The sequence below is a fragment of the Sorex araneus genome, chromosome 11, assembly GCF_027595985.1.
Source record: "Sorex araneus isolate mSorAra2 chromosome 11, mSorAra2.pri, whole genome shotgun sequence".
In the NCBI taxonomy this organism is placed as follows: Eukaryota; Metazoa; Chordata; class Mammalia; order Eulipotyphla; family Soricidae; genus Sorex; species Sorex araneus.
The window spans coordinates 40,520,455-40,542,037 of record NC_073312.1 but is presented as its reverse complement, the minus strand read 5'-3'; the positions used below and the strand labels follow the sequence as shown (position 1 = coordinate 40,542,037).

Sequence of the window (21,583 nt, the reverse complement as noted above, 5' to 3'; positions counted from 1 at the left end):
GAGTGCAAAGTCAGAGGTAAGGCCTGAGCACTGCTGGGTGTGGCCCCCAAACCAAAACCAAACAATTAAAAATTGAGGGACCAGAGTAATAACACAGCTGGTAATGTGCTTGCCTTGCACATTGATAGACCCAGGTTCAATTCCTGGCATTCCGTATGGTGCCCTAGGCCCACCTAGAGTGATTCCTGAGCTCAGAGTCAGGGGTAATCCCTGTGGCTCAAAAACAACAAAAGAAATATTCAGTAGTTACATTTTTTCAAGTATTGGTAATTTGGGTACATCAAGGTTTTGTGCCATGGTTTTAATTTTTTTCTAATGTTTACTTTTATGTTTCTAATTGAGTTTCAGCATAGTTTGTAATTTTGATTTTTCCTTCTTTGTACGTTCATAATCAAAACCTCCAAATTTTTATCAGAAAAAAGGATGTGAAAAATTAGGGTTTATCATCTCTTTTTCCTCTTAAAAATTCTCCTTTCTTAATAAATTAAATGTTAATTGTATATGCTTGGCTAGTCTGATTGAGTTTTCATTTTGGTGCATTGCTGAATAATATTTAACAAACATTTTATCAGTCCTTGCTTAAGGGTTCTCTCCATGTTGAAAGTAAACATGAACTATCATAATGGAATCTTTATCCCTTTAAGTATAGCGTTCAGACAACAAATAAGGTCTCTTAAAAATTAACTACACTAACATATGATTCTGAACTCATCTGTGTGTTTTTATTTTGTGTTTTAAATTCACATGTTTCATTATGTAGTCATTACATATTGAAAATCATATTCATTGTTTTTTAAAGTTGAGATTAATTTTTTATGTGTAAGAAGGATAGCATACTGTTATTCAAATTACTTCAGTTCAATTTATTTATCTATGTGATTACTCTATCAAAAAACAAACTTTTCATGGGGGTACATTGTCTACCTTGGAGATTTAGCAGGCTCAATATGAGATGTGAATGCTCATTTTATTTTCCTTTCTGTAGGGAATTCTTGTTCTTTATTAAGCACATGTCCTCTTCCCTCTTTTCTCTCTCTTCCTTTGTCCCTTCTTATTCCTCTAAACAAGTTTCTCTGATAAAACTTTTCACACTCGGGGGCTGGAGCAATAGCACAGCGGGTAGGGCGTTTGCCTTGCACGCGGCCGACCCGGGTTCAAATCCCAGCATCCCATATGGTCCCCTGAGCACGGCCAGGGGTGGTTCCTGAGTGCAGAGCCAGGAGTAACCCCTGTGCATCGCCAGGTGTGACCCAAAAAGCAAAAAAAAAAAAAACTTTTCACAGTCACACACACATACCCCGTTTATTCTGTCTTCAGCATTTTCTCTTTGGAGGATTGTTTGAATAGTTGGGAAAAAATAAGCTCAATAAAAAGTAGGACGTATATCTGATGCTATTAAAACAGACTTAAATGAAATATTTACTAATGAAGTAAAAAGTCTCTTCCCATTGACCAATGTGGAAGAGCTGCAGAAGAAACAGACTGTTGTGAAGTGTAGATGTAAGTATAATTTAGTTTGTTTCTTAGTGAAAAATAGAAAAGAAAAGCATGAATGAATTAGTGGGGATCAAAATAGAGACATTAGTAATGACTAGAGCCTGGTAAATAGCAGAGGTCTAATTTCTAATCTAGATACATAGAGCTAAGGTATTTGCTAGTTCGGATGCTTCCACTTCTTAAGAAATAATAGTCAAATAAAGGTGGCTTAACTAAAACCTTAAACTAACCAAGATAACTCTTATCTGACAAGAACCATTGTTGGTACAGGCTTTAGTGAAACCATTAGGAATCCACTGCTGAGTTAGATTCAGTAAGTTTTCTCATGGCAGTACCTTTGCTATAGCTGTCATATAGAAGCATAACTAAGTACTTTGTAGAAGAGCCATTTTTCCTCTACATATATTTTTATTGGTGAAGAGAACCTTTTTTAAAAGGCCTGTCAGTCAGCTTTTGATCTTTTAGGTTCTAGTATTTAAGGTTGGGTTATATTGCTTATGCCTTTATCATAAGGAAGGTTAAATGGAGGACTTTTTGGAAATTCTGACTCCAGAAGTACAGGTGGGCTTTGCTAGCAAGGAACAAAGGATGAAAAGAATAATGGTTAAGTGACAATCAATATTATTTGCCATGTTTACACGGGGGAAAAAAAATACTGACCTTAGGGGACTAGAGCAGTAGTACAGTAGGTAGGGTATTTGCCTTGCACAGAGCTGACCTGGATTTCATGCCAAGCATCCCGTATGGTCCCCTGAACCCTGCCAGGAGTGATCCTTGAGCACAGAGCCAAGAGTATGCCCAAACACAGCCAGGTGTGTGTGGCCCAAACATAAAAAACTGACTTTGGGTCCTTAGAGATATTAGAACAGGTAGGGCGCTTTCCACGTATGGTCCCCAGAGCCCATCAGGAGTAATCCCTGAATACCGAACAAGGAGTAAGCCCTGAGCACTGCAGGGTGTGCTCCACCCTCCCCAAGGAAGAAACCAAACAATAATAACTGACCTCTTTGTTATTTTATTGTGATAATACATTTCCTTTGAATACAGGCACCATTTGAGGTATGAAATACTCTTAAATAGTATACTGGGAAGAGTGATACTTGTGTTTTTACATTTTCTTTGTTGAAAAGTCTGTAGATTCTACTTCCCTTTGAAAACTATAATCATCACACTTTAATGTTCTCTTCATTGAACAATGTGCAGGCTTAGTTCCCCCTGAGATGTCATAGAAGAGTTCTCCCTTTTCCGTGGTTTCAGTTACCTGAGGTCAACCATGGTCCAAAGACATTATGTTCAGTAAGATATTTTAGATATAGAGGAATCATGAGAGGAAAAAACAGATAAATTTTATCACAGCATATTGTTATAATTGTTATATTAATCTCTTAGCCATGCTTAATTTACACATTAAACTTTATTACAGTAAAGGAAGAGTAGTATTATAGATTTTAGTGCTATCCATGACTTGTAGCATCTACTATTGGGGACGGATGTTTTTAGAACAAATTTCTCACAGGTAGGAGGAGTAGTCCACTTTGGTATTACTCTGCGATGTCAAATAACAGGAAGATTAATCTAACACGTGGAAATGTAAGCATTTCTTGTCTTTGTCTTAAGGGTCCTAGAGGGTTCGGAGTCACTGGAGTCTGATATATACTCTCATGAGCACAATTTGGATTAGTTTGGGATAAGACCTTTTGGGTAAATGGGCTACTGGAGCAATGCACAGAGGAGCCTGAGATCACCTAGGCACTCTGTGGTGCTTGAGCTCTAATAGGGCCATGATTTTGGTGGTGTGGAGGGGGACCATGCGATGTTGCTGATTAAATCGAGCCCAAGAATGCAAGGTATGCACCACTAGTCCTTGTGTTATTTCCCCTGTGCAAGGATAAGAATCAGAAGATCGTGGAATGGATTTTCAAAGTGGCCTTTATATAATCATTCTTGTCCATAGAGTTTTTTCATCAAACATAGAATCTTTATTACTCAATCTTGGAGGGCTATCTAAAATCAGTGAGGGATAACAGGATTGCATCTTAGATTCTAGTCATTGATTCCTGCCAGACCAGTACCATGCAAGTACCAGTCATAGAGTGAAGAGAAAGAAAAAAAGACAGTGAAGTGTGTCAGTCACTGTCACTGTCACTCCGTTACTCATCGATTTGTTCGAGCGGGCACCAGTAACGTCTCTCATTGAGAGACTTACTGTTACTGTTTTTGGCATATTCAATATGCACGGGTAGCTTGCCAGGCTCTGCCGCGCGGGCTCCATACTCTCGGTAGCTTGCCAGGCTCTCCGAGAGGGTCGGAGTGGGTCAGTGGGAAGATTTATAGAAGAAATTGTGATGGAAGGGTCAAGTTAGCACAATTCTGTGCCTGCATGTTTTTTTCTAGTTAGGATATAAAATGGAGTTTTTGAATTATGTATTTATTTATTTGGGGTCCACACCTGATGGTACTCAGGACTTAGTTCTGGCTCTGTGCTCAGGTTTCACTCCTGGTGGTGCTTGGGAGTTGTATGTGGTGCCAGGGATCGAACCCAGGTTAGTTGCATTCATGGCAAGCACCCTGCTCACTGTACTATCTCTCTGGCTCTTAAAATGGAGAGGGTGGTTTTTGTTTTTCTCTTTATAATTGGGTGTGGTGATTACATTACTACCAAAGTATATAGTATTATTTTATAAATTTCTACCCCCAGCCCCCACCAAAGTCCCCATGATCTCTCACCCTATGTCTATCCCTGTTACCTCTAATAGGTCTTTATTCTCTCCCTGCCATTCCTCCCATGCCGGGTTTGTCTTTTCCCTTGTTGTCTCACTATATTCTGGTACTGAGTGATATTATCTAATACTTGCTCTCATTTTGACTTCACTCAACATGCCCTCCTTTTCTGTCCTTGCAGTGAATTGCAAGATTTCAATTTTTCTAATAGCTGCATAGTATTCTGATTGGGGCGAGGTGGAGGTGGAGGGGTTGGGGCAAATCTTACAGTCCTAAAGGCTTAATCCTGATTTACAAACACTCTACCTGCTGTACTATCTCTTTGGCCTATTTAAATTTAAACTATAGATTGAATTGAACAGACCCTGTAAAAAACTATGGTAACAAGTAAAGGAAGCAGCATTTGGAAAAGCCACGATAAAGAAAGACTTTGACATTTTCTTTTCTCTTTTCAAAACATACCTGGAAGTGCTCAAAAGTATTCTGATAGAATTTTCATGGTTGTGGATCTGGGTTCAGGGATCACTGGTAGTGCTTGGGGAACTCTATGCCGTGCCAGGTATCAAACCAAGACTGGCTGTGTGGAAAACAAGCAAACTTCACCCCTGTACTATCTTTCTTGAATGATGCTGCTCTTCAACTTTTATGGCTGATATTCTTGCGAGTGGCTCAAAACAAACTTATTGTTTCTATGTTAGGCTAGCATGCTTGCAAACCTGAGACAGTTTTTCAGTAGTATGATCTAGGCATGTTATTGGCTATTGCATTACTATACATCTATAGAGTATTATAGGTGCAATTTTTGCCAAAGGACTTTTAGTTTCCTGGGCTGTAACTTGGTAAAGGGAAATTTACATTATAATTTACCCTTTACAAGGTAAAGGGAAATAGTTATCTACTATTTTTGGTTATTTTCTATATCTTCTATTATTTTTTTCACCCTTCCTTACCAAGATTTAGACCCAGATGGGACAGGGGAAAAGTTTTCCAGCATATATGTATGCTATATTCTTTTTTTTTTTTTTTTACATAAGAAAAATATTTCTTTTTTTTTTTATTTTTATTTTATTAAATCACCATGTGGAAGATTACAATGCTTTCAGGCTTAGGTCTCAGTTATACAATGCTGAAACAACCATCCCTTCACCAGTGCCCATATACCACCACCAAAAAAAAAAAAAAACACAGTACACCTCCCATCCCGCACCCCCACCCCCCGCCTTGTAACTGATAAGTTTCATTTTACTTTCTGTTTACTTTGGTTACATTCAATATTTCAACACAAACCTCACTATTGTTGTTAGGAGTACCCCACTAGAGTCAGACCTACTGTGAAGACAAATGAGGTCACATTTGGCAGTAGCGGCCTCGCGGTTTTGAATTTCTGTACTTTAACAACTAAGTCCAGGGAGATTTCCTCCAGATATTGGATCATTGCAGGCTTCAAAACCCAATCTGTGGTCGTCTCAATATGGTGGACACCGCGCCCTTCATCCCCGGAGAGAAAGAGAGAGTAATACCTTTCCTCTCCTGGGCGGGCACGGGGCCAAGGCTTAGTTCTCAGGCTGGAGACATTCTGCGAGGAGTTGCCCATGCCGAAAGAAGTTTTGCAGGGTCTGGATTCACGCTCGAGCAGCTGTTGAGAGGCCGCACATGTGTGCGGCCCCCGGGATCACATCTCGGCAGTGGGACTGTATGCTATATTCTAACTCTTTTTCTTTTCATTCTTTTTTTAAAAAAATAAGTATTAGTGTGTGTGTGTGTGTGTGTGTGTGTGTGTGTGTGTGTGTGTGTGTGTGTGTAATGTATATATGTTTTTTTTAAATTGAAGTCAGGTTGTATTTTTTTCTTTTTCTTATTTTTTTTTAGTGTGTGTGTGTGTGGGGGGGGAGGGTGCACACTTGGTGATGCTCAGGGATCACTCTTGGTGAGCCCAGGGGACCATTTGGATCAAACCAGGGATCAAACCAGATCTGGGTTGGCTGCGTGAAAGGAAGGCAAGCGCTGGGTTGGCTTGGTGAAAGGTAAGCATCCTACCCGCTTTACTATCTCTCAATCCCCAGCTCTATCACTGTCAGCCCTTGCTCATCGATTGGCTCGAACAGGCACCAGTAACGTCTCCATTGTGAGACTTATTACTGTTTTTGGCATATCGAATATGGCATGGGGAGCTTGCCAGGCTCTGCCGTGTGGGCAAGATACTCTTGGTAGCTTGTCGGACTCTCTGAGAGGGGTGGAGAAATCGAACCTGGGTCAGCTGCATGCAAGGCAAATGTCCTACCCGATGTGCTATTGTTCCAGTAAAAAAATTACAGTGTAAATATTCACTATGGATTGGTAACAGCCAGGTTTTGTTTCAAGGTCTATAAACCTGAATCCGTTGCTAAATGAAGTAAGAGGCCAATGATGTCAAGGCTCAGACCAAGTGATAGCTCTAAGATTCCACTTATCTTAAAGAAAATAGACCTGTTTTTTTTGAGAAAAGGACAGGTAAAACTCAGATAAAGAAAAAAATTGATTAAACGTCACAAACCGAAATCATTTTTCCCTTTCCTTGTTAATGAAACTTAAGATCTTGCATTGCTCAAATTATATTACAGATATAATTAGACACCTTGTGACTATGACCATTTACCCTGTCACATGTATTGTGTGCACAGAGAACTATATAGATATAGGAAAAGGGCATTGTAAGTTTTTTCCCCCCTCTTCCAAATTCAAAATATTTCTTATATTTCATTGTTTAAGTAAAAGTCATGTAATAAGCTCAGGCAACTAAAAACTAAGTTTAACATGACGCTTGTTATCCCTGAAATAGACACATATTTATGGGGCTGGAGCAATAGAACAGCGGGTAGGGCGTTTGCCTTGCAAGAGGCCAAACTGGGTTCGATTCCCAGCATCCCATATGTTCCCCCGAGCACTGCCAAGAGTGAATCCTGAGTGCAGAGCCAGGAGTCAGCCCTGAGCATCACTGGGTATGACCCAAAAAGCCAAAAAAAACCAAAACAAAAACACATATTTAAAACATTTTCAAATACTTTATTATGCAATTCAGAGTTTCCAATAACATATATATTGTCCATAAAAATATTTTATGCATCAAAACAAAAAAATACCTTCATACAATTTAGGTAGTAAGAAATATGTATGTGTAAAACTAGCAGATTAAATAATTTACTAGTGGCAAACCAATTTTCTACAATTTAAACATAACCATTGAAATATCAGCAACTAGGGTTGGGGTGGTGGGAGGGATGCAGGTGGTGGAAAATGGGCACTGGTGGAGGCATGGGTACTCAATCATTGTATGACTGAAATGTAAGTATGGAAGTCTGTAAGGGTACCCCCATGATGATTTCCTAATAAAAAATTTAAAAAAAAAAGAAATATCGGCAACCAGTTTTATCCCCAGCTTTATGATATTTAAAATCATGGTCTAAGAAATTTATGTTTCTAAGCTCTTAGATACTGCAATCGAAATATTAGCATTCAGAATTATGGTTTGAGGACCATAAGTATAGGAAACAAAACTATAAAACTCTTAGAAAAAGAAAGCAAACAGTAGTCCATCATCTTAGAGTTGGCAAATTTTTAAAAAATATAACCCAGATGAGTAACCAAAGAAAAAATAAGTTGAGCTTCATCAAAATCAAACATTTGTGTGTCATAAGGCACTATTAAGAAAATGAGATAGAGAAATACCAATATCTTCTCTTTTTTTTCTCTGATGCTATAGGAATTGAACCTTGGGACTTAAACAGTGCAAGGCAAGTGCTTTATCACTGAACCACATGTTCAGCCTTACAAAATCTTTTTATAGAGAATAAATGGGTTTAGACTCAGAATAGAATTCTACAGCACTATATAAATTTTGTCATCATCAGTGAATAGGTAATGAAATACAAAATTCTGGGTTGGATGTGAGAAGAACAAAGAAGGCAGCCCAAATGGAGTATCAGCACCTAAGGACTGAGTGAGGAAAGGAAGAAAGGAAGGAGAAGTAGAAATAGAATGTAAATTATCACAGAAGCTTCTCCCACTTTATTTTAAGCTTCATGAGGGCTATGGCTCTGTCATGTTCATAATTTTATCTTTATTTCTTTTCATAAAATTGGTTTTTCAGTTAATGTTGTTGAATGACTTAATTTTAAGAGTACGCAGCAGTGTTCAATGTAGCAAATTGATAAACTGATACTAGAACAGAGCAATTAGTAGCTAATTCATCATTTATTGCAGTGGTTCCCAAACTTGAATGCACACTGGAATGACTGGAAAAACTTAAACTATTGAAACTTAACTGCTTCAGTATCCTTCAGAGAATATTCTGATAAAATTGTCATGATTGTGGTCTGGCTCCCAATCATATTTCTAGGAATATTAGACTGCTCAAAAGCTAAAAATAGTTTCCATATGACCCAGTGATTCCACTCCTTGGTATCTATCTCAAGAACATAAAAATAATTATTAAAAAACATATGTACACCTACATTCATTGCAGTATTATTTACAGTAGCCAAGATCTGGAAACAATCCAACTGCTCAACAACAGTTGAGTAGATAAAGAAATTGTAGTTTACATACACAGTAAAGTACTATTCATCTATAGAAAAAAATGATATCCTGCAATTTGCACAACTTGAGTGGAACTACAGGATTTTATACTAAGTGAAGTGAGTTAAAAGGAGGACAAAAATGAAAATTGTGTGTTGTGTGTATTTGAGTGTGCATGTGTCTGCCTGCGTCTGTTTTGACACAGTACAGGGATTAAGGCACTTACTTTGTATCCTGCTGGTCCCTGAATATACAGTGCCAGTATTAATCCTTGGCACTGCATATGGCCCTCTGAGCATCACCAAGAGTGACCCCTGAGCACAGATCCAGGAGTAGCCTTTAAATTCTATGTTTATAGCCGTAACACATACACACAAAAAAAAAAAAGAAAAGAAAAAGAAGAGAAAATGCCAAATGATTTCAATCATATGTAGAGTATAAGGAGGCAAAGCAAGGGAATAGATAATGATCACTGAGAACAAATCTGATATTCTGCCTATAGAATACGTTTGCAAAGGATGAAGGAAAAGCAGCAGTGTGAAGGGACAGAGGGCTTTGGGGCATTATGGTGGTGGGTGGTGGGTGTAGTACCGTAATATTGTATGCCTACACCATTAATATTAATACTATTTTAAATAATAGTAGCTTGGTTAAATTCTTAGGGAAAAAAAGATTTATCATGGGAAAAAAGAGTGGGGTAGTAGGTAGAGGGGATTTTGTGTCAAGATGATAGAAATTTCAGCAGTATATTTATATGTCAATTAGGAAAAGTCAGTAAAAATGGAGAAATTGAAACTAGAGTAAAAAGGAGATTTGTGAGACTGCACAGTGTCCTTGAGATACAGAAAATGGAGTATTGGGTTTGGATAGGAATATAATTTCCATTCAAGTAGGAATAAAGAAAGAAGGGTTAGTTCAGATGGGAAATTTGGAGCATCAACACATATAATAGAATTTTTGAAAGAATTAGGATATATCATCATTAGCTGAGATTATTGGGGGGAAAAGATGGTAAGTTTGAAGAGAAAGTCTGAGGAGAAAAGGAAATTTTGAGAAGGCAGTGAGGAAAATTAGAGATTAACCAAATGAGAGGTAGTTCTTGCATTAGTTCATTTTTTATGACTCTAGTATATGTAGCACTGTCTATCATCCCTGTTGTTCATCGATTTGCTCGAGTGGGCACCAGTAACGTCTCCATTGTGAGAGTTCTTGTTACTGTTTTTGGCATATTGAATACGCCTCAGGTAGCTTGCCAGGCTCTGCCTTGTGGGCGGGATACTTTTGATAGCTTGCTGGGTTCTCTGAGGGGGACAGAGGAATCGAACCCGGGTTGGCCGAGTCCAAGGGAATCTCCTACCTGCCCACTGTGCTATCGCTCCAGTCCTCTGGTATATGTAAGTTGTTTAATTTTCACCCCTTCTTTCAAGGCTCAGAACCTTGAGTATCTGGGCAGACAAGTTGCACAGTGAATTAATCTTGATGTGGGTTTTGCAGTGTGGCAGAAAAGATCAAGTACCAAGATTCAAATAATGAGGGTGTTTGAAGTGATGGGCCTTTGAGTCTAGAATGAAAAGTGCTGAGATATGAAGTGGTTGAGATTGTATATTGAAATTTAATATTTAATGGGAAATAGCTCAACAGGCTCGAGCACATACTTTGTGTGCAAGAGGCTTAGGTTTGTTCCCAGGCAACATGTTGTGGCCTAAGCAACCCTATATACTCACTCAAAATCAGGAGTAGCCCCTGAGAACTCATAGGTGTGGTCGCCTCCCCCTCTCCCCCTTAAAAATAGGAGAAACAGTTCAGACTGAATCAAAAACATGACTAAGGAAAGGGTTTTTGAAGTGTAGAGAAAGTGAAGGCAATTGGAGTACAGATAAGGGAAATAAAAGCTAGTGAGTCTGCTATATAGGAAGAGAGTTACTCAAAAGGTGGCAAAGCAATATGTGGAAAGGTTCAGAACCAGGTTCCAAAGTCTTCAGTGAATGTAGGACAATGACTAATAGGTCAGCAGGTGACAGAAACAAGAGATAGGGACAGATGACGCCAACTTCAAAAGAGATACCTTTATATGAGAATGTAGAACTATGATGATAAACAAAGAATGCCATCCATGCTTTACATTTGTAAGGTGAGAGAAAGCATAACTTGCTTTCCATTTTAGTTTCGATTAGACTGAATGTAAAGTTGTTCAGATTTAGGGCATTTATTTATAATAGTATAGCATAATGGACTGTTAAGGAAATAAAGTTATTGTGAAAGTGTGATGGTGGTAGAGGTTGAGAATACAGAGAATACAATAGAAATAAGATCAGTGCAGTAGGGAAAATGGGTTTTATTTGGAGGGGATTAATTATTGAAAGGGCTTACATTTTGGGTGACTGTAATAGTGATAGTCTTAGCCGATATCAAAATTATTATTTTGTGGAAAAATGTATTTTATATTGACAGACTGATATGCTCAGTTGTATAAAAAACTTGATAATTTCATTGTTTTCAGCTCTACTAATCAATGTGTAGCAATCTGGATCTTTGCTCAGCATGCCATAAAGAACCTGAGCATGGAGTTGTTTTTTTCCTGTGTCAAGGTTTAACTCTGGGTGAGGAGAAATGTAGAATGGGAGCTATTGGTATCAGTTAATCTTTTGACCTTAGCAAACTTGCTTTGAAGGGGTGGTGATGATATTGAGCCCAAATTAGGTGTGAAAAAATCACTGGGACCTCAGGCATTTACAAAGCTTGATGCCAGGTTGAAGCGGAGTATGAAAAGTTATGAGTTCCAAAAGGAAGAAACAGCAATAGTCTGGTTTCATGATCTCTCTTAAGACTTGTAAGTTTAGGGGGCCTGAAGGATAGTACATCGGGTAGGGCGTTTGCCTTGCACGCGGCCGACCTGGGTTCGATCCCTGGCATCCCATATGGTTCCCTGAACACCGCCAAAAGTAATTCCTGAGTGCAGAGTCAGGAGTAACCACTGAGCATCGCTGGGTGTGACCCAAAAAGAAAAAAAAAAAAAAGACTTGTAAGTTTAATATCACAGTAATATTTAGATCATAAAGTATAACCCCTGGTATTTGGGAATTAAAAATGTCAAATAAGATGGCAAAATAGTACATTTAAAGCTTAACTCTCTAAAAATATTTTTTTTAAAAACCAAGATTACATATTTTATTATTTTGGCATATTTAAAATCTGTTCTGGAGGGGGGTGATTGTTCTTAGGACGAAAAGATAGTACAGCAGATAAAGTGCTTACTTTGCATGCAGCCACCCCTGACACCCACCATGATTCCTTGTGCCTTGCTAGGTTATCCCTGAGTGCAGTGTCAGGAGTAAATCCTGAGAATAGTCAGGTGTGGCCCCAAAATGAAATATAATGAGATGAAATATCCGCTTAGACATTCTTCAGTTTTGGAATAATTCGAATTGTGGTGTTTTGTAGAAATATTGATATGTATAATTTCATGACATCACCTATCTGACATTATAAATAATATATTACATCTCACAAGATTCAGGCACTGAGTCTATGTGCTGGGATCTATAAAGCAATATTGCTGGTTGAATACTAAGGATACAATTAAGGGGGTCAGAGAGATAGCTCAATGAGCTCAGCAAATACTTTGTTTGAAGGAGGCCCACGTTTAATTTCTGGTACTGCATATAATCCTTCAACACCAATAGGAGCAGCTTTTGACCATAGAGTAGAGAATAGCCCCTGAGCATTTCAGGATGTACCCTATCAAACCTCTCTGCCCCTTAAGGATACAACTGAGGAGTAGCTAAGTGGAAGAGCTATGCCCAGTTGGTATGGAGGTAAGAAATATTGAGCTATTCTATGCATATTTTATATGATTTTCTTTTACCACATTGATATGCTCATTTCTTAGAAAGCATTTTGTTTTATAGATGGAATTCTCCATTGTGCTTTTAATTTTTGTTTTTTTAAAATTGTTTTGAAGACTATTTTGTGCTGCATTTTTCCCATTATATCAATATGTTAATTTTTGGAAGAGAGAAGACTAGAAGGGACATCAGAATGTGGTGGAGGGTCTTGAGCATTTTGGAAGTGGTGAAGATTCAGGAACTTTGTACTTGGAACATACAAGTTAACACTGTTATATCCTAAACTATAGTTAAAGAAAAAAAAGGTAATTTTCTAATGGATGGTTCGTAAAACAGTGGGTTTCATTGTGTAAGTTTGGGAAACTGTATGACCTTTCCTTCTTGGCAATTCACAATGGTTATTGGCTTAACAAAACTATACTATTAATAACTTAACATTTATTAGGCACTTTTTAGGTTTCGTATTTCTATTTTTCTGTTTTTGACTTACTCCTGGCTCTGTGCTCAGGGGTCACTCCTGGTGGTGCTTGGGGTACCATATGTCATTCCAGGGATCAAACAGGAGGTTAGCTACATGCAAAGTAAGTGTCTTAACCTCTGTACTATCTCTTGGCCCAGCACCTAATTTAAGGCTCGAACACCACATGTATCACAGATATTTCTGATCTGTGCATCAACTCTAGCTTCTACAGTTACTTTATTATTTTTATAATGGGGCCACACCTGGGCATTAGGGTTCCTAAGGCAGAGTTCAACCTTGAGAAAGCTGCTGGTGTTCAGAGGTCACAGGGGCCACTGGAACCACACCTGGAGTTGCTGGAGAGTAGGCACTAGGAGTTGCTTACCAGCTGTGCTGTGCCCAGGATCAAACTCAGGGCCTTTGCATGTTAGGGACATGCGCTACCACTTGAGCTATCTTCCAGGATCCTAGTTTGTTTTTTAGATGAGAATGCTGAGACTCAGACTGGTAGGTAACATAGCCAAAGTTACATGATAATGCTAGTAGATTTTAGAGCCAGGATTCAAATTCAGATAGACTAACTGCAGAGGACGTCCTTTAAAGTACTGCAATGTGTTGTTTGTAACTGGTAAGGAAACTAGTTTAGCATTAAGTCCAGCATTTCTCAAACTTGTTTGACTACGGAAACTCATGATCTTCCAGTATTTTTGTAGGGATTAGCCTTCTATGGATTTAACACCAAGGAATGCTGCTTTGAGCCAGCTTACTCTGGTGATCTTTTAATATCTTCTAAACAGGTTTGTTTTAGATTAGAAGTAGTTATGTCTTTTTTGAGGAGGGGAGTACTCTGTCTATAATAGTAAATGTTATATTTATATCACTTTTTTCTACTTGACAACCTAGTATTTTGACTTTAAGGTGTTTTAAAGTATCCTTAAAATACCCTCACAATGACCTTCCCAGAAATTTTTCAAAGGCCAGTATAACTTTATTATGAATTTTGAGGTACTAGAACAGTTTATAATCTAAATACTCTGTTCAGTTCTTAGAATCTATTATTGTATTTTCCCCAAAAAAGTTCTGTACAAGAAACTGAGAGCTGTTTGTGCTTTGGAACATTATAATAATTGACATGAGTTTGAACCTTGGCTCTGCCTCCTTTACTAACTATGTGACCTTAGTCAAGACTAATGTTTCTTGTCTTTTTTTAAGAAACACCTGGTGGTGTTCAGTGGATCATATGGTATCCAGGGATCAAACCCAGGTCGGCTTAGTGTAAGGCAAATGCCCTACCTGCTGTACTGTCTCTCTGGATCAAATGTTTCTTTCTTTAAAAGACAAGATTTTGCCAGTTGACTATGAAAAATTAAATGTAAAGATTCAAGTGATATCTCACATATAGGAAATTTTCAGCAAATATAAATACCCTTTTTTCTAAGAAGGTTGTCTCAGTTCTATACCAGAACAAATTATGAAAATAGTTAGAAAAGGAAGGTCAGTTTTAAGCATGAACTATCTCAGTGTTATGCTGACATCAGCCACATTTCTGATAAAGAAATGTTGTCATGATACAGGTTGAATGGGAGTTAAAACCAGTTCTCTTCCTGCTTTCCAACTGACATAATAAGCAAAACCTGACTGGGCAAACATAGACCTATTTATTAGATCACTTATTATTAATGTTAAACTAGCTTTGGTGCTGACTTCTCCTGTTCTTTTTGAAATTTCACGGTTGTCATTTAAAATCTGATAGCCCTTCAAAAGCTTCCTATAATGCTTAATGGTTTAAAATCATTTTCCAAAACATAGGAAGTATATTTTCCAAAGTGGCCTCCATTTAGCAATTTGTTCAAAATCAGATGAGGATGGAATTGCTTATATTTTCATATTTAGTACTTGAGGTTCATAATATTTTTATTTTTATTTTTTCGTTTGTTCAGTTTTTATTGAATGATCATTGTTTGGGATTTATGAATAATATTTAACATGTATTACCAAAGCATAAATAATCATTTAAAACAAAACTACTAAAGGGAAAATCTGGGAATTTTTTCAGTTTTACAATGACTACCCTCTAACCGAAAAAAAAAAGGAAAAAAATTCTATATTCCACTGCTCATCACACTGATACGTCATAGTTATTGATATACAGAGTTTCCTAATTCCAGTTTTGATCCTTGCAACTTCTGTAAATTTAAACCGTGTTCAACCTAGGCTTCAGTTTTCTCAGCTAAAAAAGGAGATACAAATATTCATTTATTTGGTTTTTGGTTTAGGGCCACACCTAGCAATGATGCTCATGTCTTACTCCTGGCTCGAGCTCAGGGATTGCTCCTGGCAGGCTCAGGGGACCATTTGTAGTGCTAGGGATGGAGCCCGGCTGGGCTGCATGCGAGGCAAATGCCTCCGTATTATCACTCTGGCCCCAGAGATACCAATATTTGTTGATCTCCCAGGACTACAATAGCAAATGACATGTTTGTGAATTCTATTTTATTTATTATTATTTTGTTGTTGTTTTGGGGCCATATCCGGTGGTGCTCAGGAGTAATTTATTGCTCTGTGCTCAGGAATTACTTCTGGCAGTTCTTGAGGGGCCATATGGGATGCTGGAAATCAAACCTGGGTTGGCCACATACAAGGCAAATACCTTACCTGCTGTACTATTATTTTAGCTCCTAGAAAGTATATTCTGAGAGAATATGATTGTCATTTAAACAAAAAATATGATCCTATAGCCCACACTTAAAATGATTTAGCCAAAAATGATTTTCGACAGATCTTGTTTTGAATCCTAACTTTGCAGTGTATCAATATTGTTACCTTAGACCAGTTAGTACTGTGTGCAGAGTACTATGAGGCTTCAGTGAATATGAATAATAACATATGTATAATATGCCTATTTTAATTGACTGGTTTACATAAACCCAAAATACATATTTGAAGATAAAAGTTTTTTTGGTGGAGGTTTGGACCACACTCAGTGTTGCTCAGACCTTATTCCTGGCTCTGTGCTCAGGGATCACACTGATGGGGATTAGAGGACTAAATAGAGTGCTAGGATCAAACCAGAGCAGTAGTATGTACAGTGGGCAGGGCACTGCATGTAAGGCAAGTGCCCTGCCCACTGTACTGTTGCTCTGGCCCCTTAAGATGAAAGGCATTTATTTTGATAGTTTGCATAATTTTGGATGTTGAGTCTACTTAAACTCCTTAAAAGCAGACAGGAATGGGACCAGAGTGATAAGACAGCAGATAGGGGTTTGCCTTGCACATGGCCAACCCGGGTTCAATCCCTGGCATCCCACGTGGTCTCCCAAGCACTTGCCCGGAGTAATTCCAGAATGCAGAGCCAGGAGTAACCCCTGAGCATTGCTGGGTGTAACCCAAAAAAGGGGAACAAAAAGGCAAACAGGAAGATCAAAAATGAGTATTGGATATATTATTATTTAGGTGACTGAATTTTTTTTTTTTAATTTTTTATTGAGTCACCATGTGGAAAGTTACAAAGTTTTCAGGTTTAAATCTCAGTTATACAATGCTCGAATACCCATCCCTTCACCAGTGCTCATATTCCACCACCAAGAATCCCAGTATAGCTCCACCCCGCCCCCTCTCACCCCAAACCCCCCCACGCCCCTAGCCCCCCCACCCTAAGCCCCCCCGCCTGTGTAACTAATAAATTTCACTTTACTTTCATTTTAATTGCATACAATATTTCAACAAAACTCACTATTATTGTTTGGAGAGTCTCTCCCCTAAAGTCAGACCTGCTGAAAAGGAAGCATTAGATAATTTGTTTTCCATTGCTGAGGATGAAGAGGTATGAGGTCGAGTGACCACACTTAGTGGCCTCTCAGTTTTGGGTTTCTGTAATTTAGTATTTTAGTAACTAAGTCCAGAGAGATATCTGCCAGAAGTTGCATCGTTGCCAACTTGTACTTCTCAGTTACATTATATTCCACATATGAGTGCAATCTTTCTATGTCTGTCTCTTTCTTTCTGACTCATTTCACTCAACATGATACTTTCCATGTTGATCCACTTATATGCAAATTTCATGACTTCATGTTTCCTGACTAGGTGACTGAATTTTGCCTTGCCTAAGAGTCAGGTTTAGCAGAAGTGATGCTTTCTTTTGTAAATGAAATAAAGTAGTTGGCTATTATTTCATTTGACCAAATTTTTTTCTTTGATTTTTGCTTTTTTTCCCCCTTGAGTATCAAATTATTTTCAGAGGTTGATTCATAAATTTTAGAGCAGGCCAGATAAATTTTGCTATTTAAAAAATATTTCATGACTGAGGAGATAGCTCAAAATTTTGGAGTCCATGTTTTGCATGGAAGAACCCAAATTTGATTTTTAGTACCATTGGAAATAGTCCCCTGCAGAAAAAGTTTTTTTTATCTTATGCTACTCTTGAATTTGTGTATGATACTGGTTATAACATCTTTTGTTTTTGTCTTGCTTTTTTGGGTCACACCCGGTGATGTACAGGGGTCACTCCTGGCTCTGCACTCAGGAATTACCCCTGGCGGTGCTCAGGGGACCATATGGAATGCTGGGAATCAAACTCGGGTCGGGTGCATGCAAGGCAAATGCCCTACTCGCTGTGCTATCACTCCAGCCCCAGGTCATAACATCTTTTGCTCATCTTATTTTAATTAATAATGGAGTGGTGATCCTCAAGCATTTCTTATGAGGACTAGGACCTAATCCCAGCAATACTTAGCTAATCTGCCTGATAGTTCCGTTCTCATGTCCAGCAGAGTTTTGGGTCACCAAGGTCACTTTGGCAGTGCTTGAGGGCCACCAGGGTCATATTTGGCAGATCCTTCTGCATTCAAGGTATGTGCCCCTGACCTCTGAGGCCTGACCCCTGTCTCCTTGGCCCTTTCTGCTCATTTAAAAATTCACTTTAGGGTCTGGAGAGATGGTACAAGGGTTAAGGAATTTAGCTTGTCTGTAACAGACGGTGGTTTGACCCCTGCCACTACAAAGCACCATAGGAACAATCCCTGAGTTTAGAGCCAGGTGTAAGCCCTGTGCAGCTCCCAAACCAAATAAAAAAACCCCCAACAAATTAACAGTTCACTTGGGGGCCACAGAGATAGGTAATCAAGTTGTGTGTATGCTTTGCATACTGGAGGGCTGGGTCCATCCCCAGACTCTGCATAGAGCAACCCCTGCACACTGATGGTTTAGCCCTAAATAAAAAATAAGCAAAAAATAAAAGTGTATTTGAATTGTTTACATATTATTTAAACTTCTTTCTACCTTTGTAGACTAACAGTGGCAAACTTAGTAATTAGAATTTTATGAAAATTCCTAAAAAAATAGAAAAGTTTAAGAATAGTATTGGGTAATATAGAAAAAGGTTTAATTTTGGGAATTTTTATAATGTTCTTGTCAGACTGACAGTATTTTTGTGGTATCAGGAAATCCAATGCAGGGCATTCATTATGCATGCTAGGCATGCGCTCTGCCACTGAGTCATATATCCAGCCCATCACATTTATTTTTCAAGTTAACTTCGATAAGATTTTGACATGTTTTTTGTTATGTACAATTTCTTTTAATATAATTCACAACACATAAAATAGTTTCATATATGTGTGATATATATGAAACTTCATATAGATAGTTTATATATATGGACTATATATAGTTTTGCATATATATATCAGAACTTCTAAAAGTACCATAGCTGGGATCAAAATTATGGTGTCCCTCAAACATGTCTTTGGTAAAGGTTCATTTCATGGAAAGGACCCATAAGGCATAGTGAAGATTAACTTTGAAGAAATATTTACATATAAACATCCCCTTAAGGTCTTTCTCCTTTTAATCTAAGATCTAATCCAGAGGTTTTATTTGGTTTACCTGCTCCTCCTTCCCCAGATCCAAATCTATGTTCTTTAAATGAACAAAGAGAAAGCACCTTCTAGTTGCACTGGAGGCTTGTACACCCTCCTCCCCCACCCCCGAATCTTTCCCATGCTCTGAAAGCGGTATTGTGTGTGTAGAAAAAACTTGAAATATGTAGAATGTGAAAAAGCACCCAGGCATAGAATAATTTGGTTGCTAGAGGCAGGAGAAATAAGGGAGAATGTTTAAAGGTGGTCAAAAGATCCAACTTGTAAGAGCAGTGAGTTCTAGGGATGTAATATGCAGCATGATGACTGTAGTGAATAGCACTATTGTTTATTTGAATGTTTCTCAGTTTTTGATTTTAGTTGTTGTGGGGGCCCATGCCAGTGACACTTCTGGTAGTAGTCTGGGGATCATGTAGCATTAGGAAATTAACCCAGGGCCTCACACATGCCATGTGTGTGTCTGACCATTTTTACCACATCTTAGCCCAAGTAGATCTCAAAAGTTCTGGTCTCAGGGCTGGAGTGATAGCACAGCGGGTAGGGCATTTGCCTTGCATGCAGCCAACCCAGGTTCGATTCCCAGCATCCCATATGGTCCACTGAGCACCGCCAGGAGTAATTCCTGAGTGCAAAGCCAGGAGTAACCCCTGAGCATCGCCAGGTGTGATCCAAAAAGCAAAAAAAAAAATTCTGGTCTCAAGGTAAAACACTGTAAGTATAATAGGTAATAGATGTTAACCAAAGTTACTGTAATTATTTCAATATGTTTATAAAAACAATATATACCAAACTGGGCAAGGGACACCTGGTAATTTTTTTCTGAAGTGGATATGTTAGGCCAAATAAGGTAGGTAACTAATACAATTTTTTGTTTGCTTGTTTTTGGGTCACACCCAGTGGTGCTCAGGACTTACTCTTGGCTCTGTGCTCAGGGTTTATTCCTGGTGGTTATTAGGGGACCATACGTAGTACTGGGTCAGGTGCAGGCAAGGCAAGAGGCCTACCTGCTGTACCATATTTCTGGCCTAAACTAATACAATTTTATATGTCAGTTGTATTTCAATAAAATCCTCAGAAAAAAAGGTTATACTTTTAATTTAAGGTACAGCTAAAAGAAAGGATGTTGGGAAACGTTTGGAGGTCAATTTTTCCCCCTTTAAACACCGGGGTTTACGTAGTTGTTCATGATGCATTTATTACAGGCATTCAATATTTCAACACCAGCTCCATCACCAGTGTGACCTACCCCTCACCACTGTTTCCACTGGGGGAGTCCCAACCACCTCCCTAAATCTGCTTTCTTTGTGGACACAAAATAATTTATATTAACTTGTTACAACTTAATGGCTAATGGAATTATCAAAAAATACTTCAGTAAAAGAAAATTTCTGAAAATTGTTATATTAATCCTGGGATCATTAAGCCCTTATCTGAGGGTTTACTAAGCCGTTGTTGCTAGTTGAGCCTTCTGTGTTAATGTTTTTATTTATTGAGTTTAGTTTGCGTCTGTGTTACTTTTCCATCTAATTTGATGTGTTCCTTCTGGGATGTTAAAACAATGGCACTTATCTTGCATACATCCAATCCAGGTTTGATCACTGGCACCACATATGGTTCCCTCAGCACTACCAGGAGTGGTCCCTGAGCTGGGAGGAGACACTGAGCACCACAGGGCCACAAACAAAAGATACAAAACAAAAAACCCCAAAAAAGCAACTGATTCAAATAGTACTATTATTTCTATATATTTATTTATAGATATTTTTTAATTCCTGATATAAGACTATCTCTGTTGAACTGCCCTGAGCTCGGCTGTGTCCCTCCGTCCCCAGCACCAAGCCAGCGGCCCGGGGCCTCCGCCGGGCTCGGATGCTGGCAAGGCTCGCATGTGAGCGGGGGGGGGAGGGGGGGGGCTCTGCCCCTCCCTCCCCGCGGCCCGACTTGAGTTTCTGCAGGCGCTGCGGCCCCCGCTGCACACGGGCCAGTGGAAAAAGAGATCACAAAGGCAGATGGGTGCCTGGACCCAGCCTCGTGTGCTTTTATACGATCCCTGTAAAAATAGGTCAGCTCAGCCGCTGCTCAGATGAAAATGTAATAAATGTTTACACAATTCATCACTTAAAGAACCTAAATTTAATTTCCTTCTTGGACTCCCGTATGCAATAAAAATATGGAAGGAAAAAAAAAAAAGACTATCTCTGTTATCTACTGATTATGCTTTACAAGGATACAAAATGATAAAGTATCAAAAATACCCTGGGCCAGAGCAATAGTACAGCAGGTAGGGCATTTACCTTATAAATGGCTGACATGGGTTCAATCCCTGGCATCCCATATGGTCCCCCAAGCACCGCCAGGAGTAACACCTGAGCATCATTCAGTGTGACCCAAAAAGCAAGAAAAAGCCAAAAAAACAAAAGACTTCTAATCTCAGATAATAGCTATTTTATTGCTAGCTATGGAATCACAAAAGAAGTTGTTGAAAATAACCCAGTGTATTTATATGTATTACTTTCTTATATCTGTATTTGGCATATGAATATGCCACGGGGAGTTTACCAGGCTTTCCTGTGAGGGCAGGAAACTCTTGGTAGCTTGCCACGTTCTCCAAGAGGGAGAATTTGGCTATA

The 21,583-nt window shown here is 38.7% G+C and overlaps 1 protein-coding gene across 3 annotated transcripts in view; it reads left to right on the top strand.

The window, feature by feature from the left end:
• Window positions 1–21,583, top strand: part of SHLD2 (shieldin complex subunit 2) — a 68,213-nt gene that overhangs the window by 5,101 nt on the left and 41,529 nt on the right. The gene's annotated exons all lie outside the window — the stretch shown is intronic.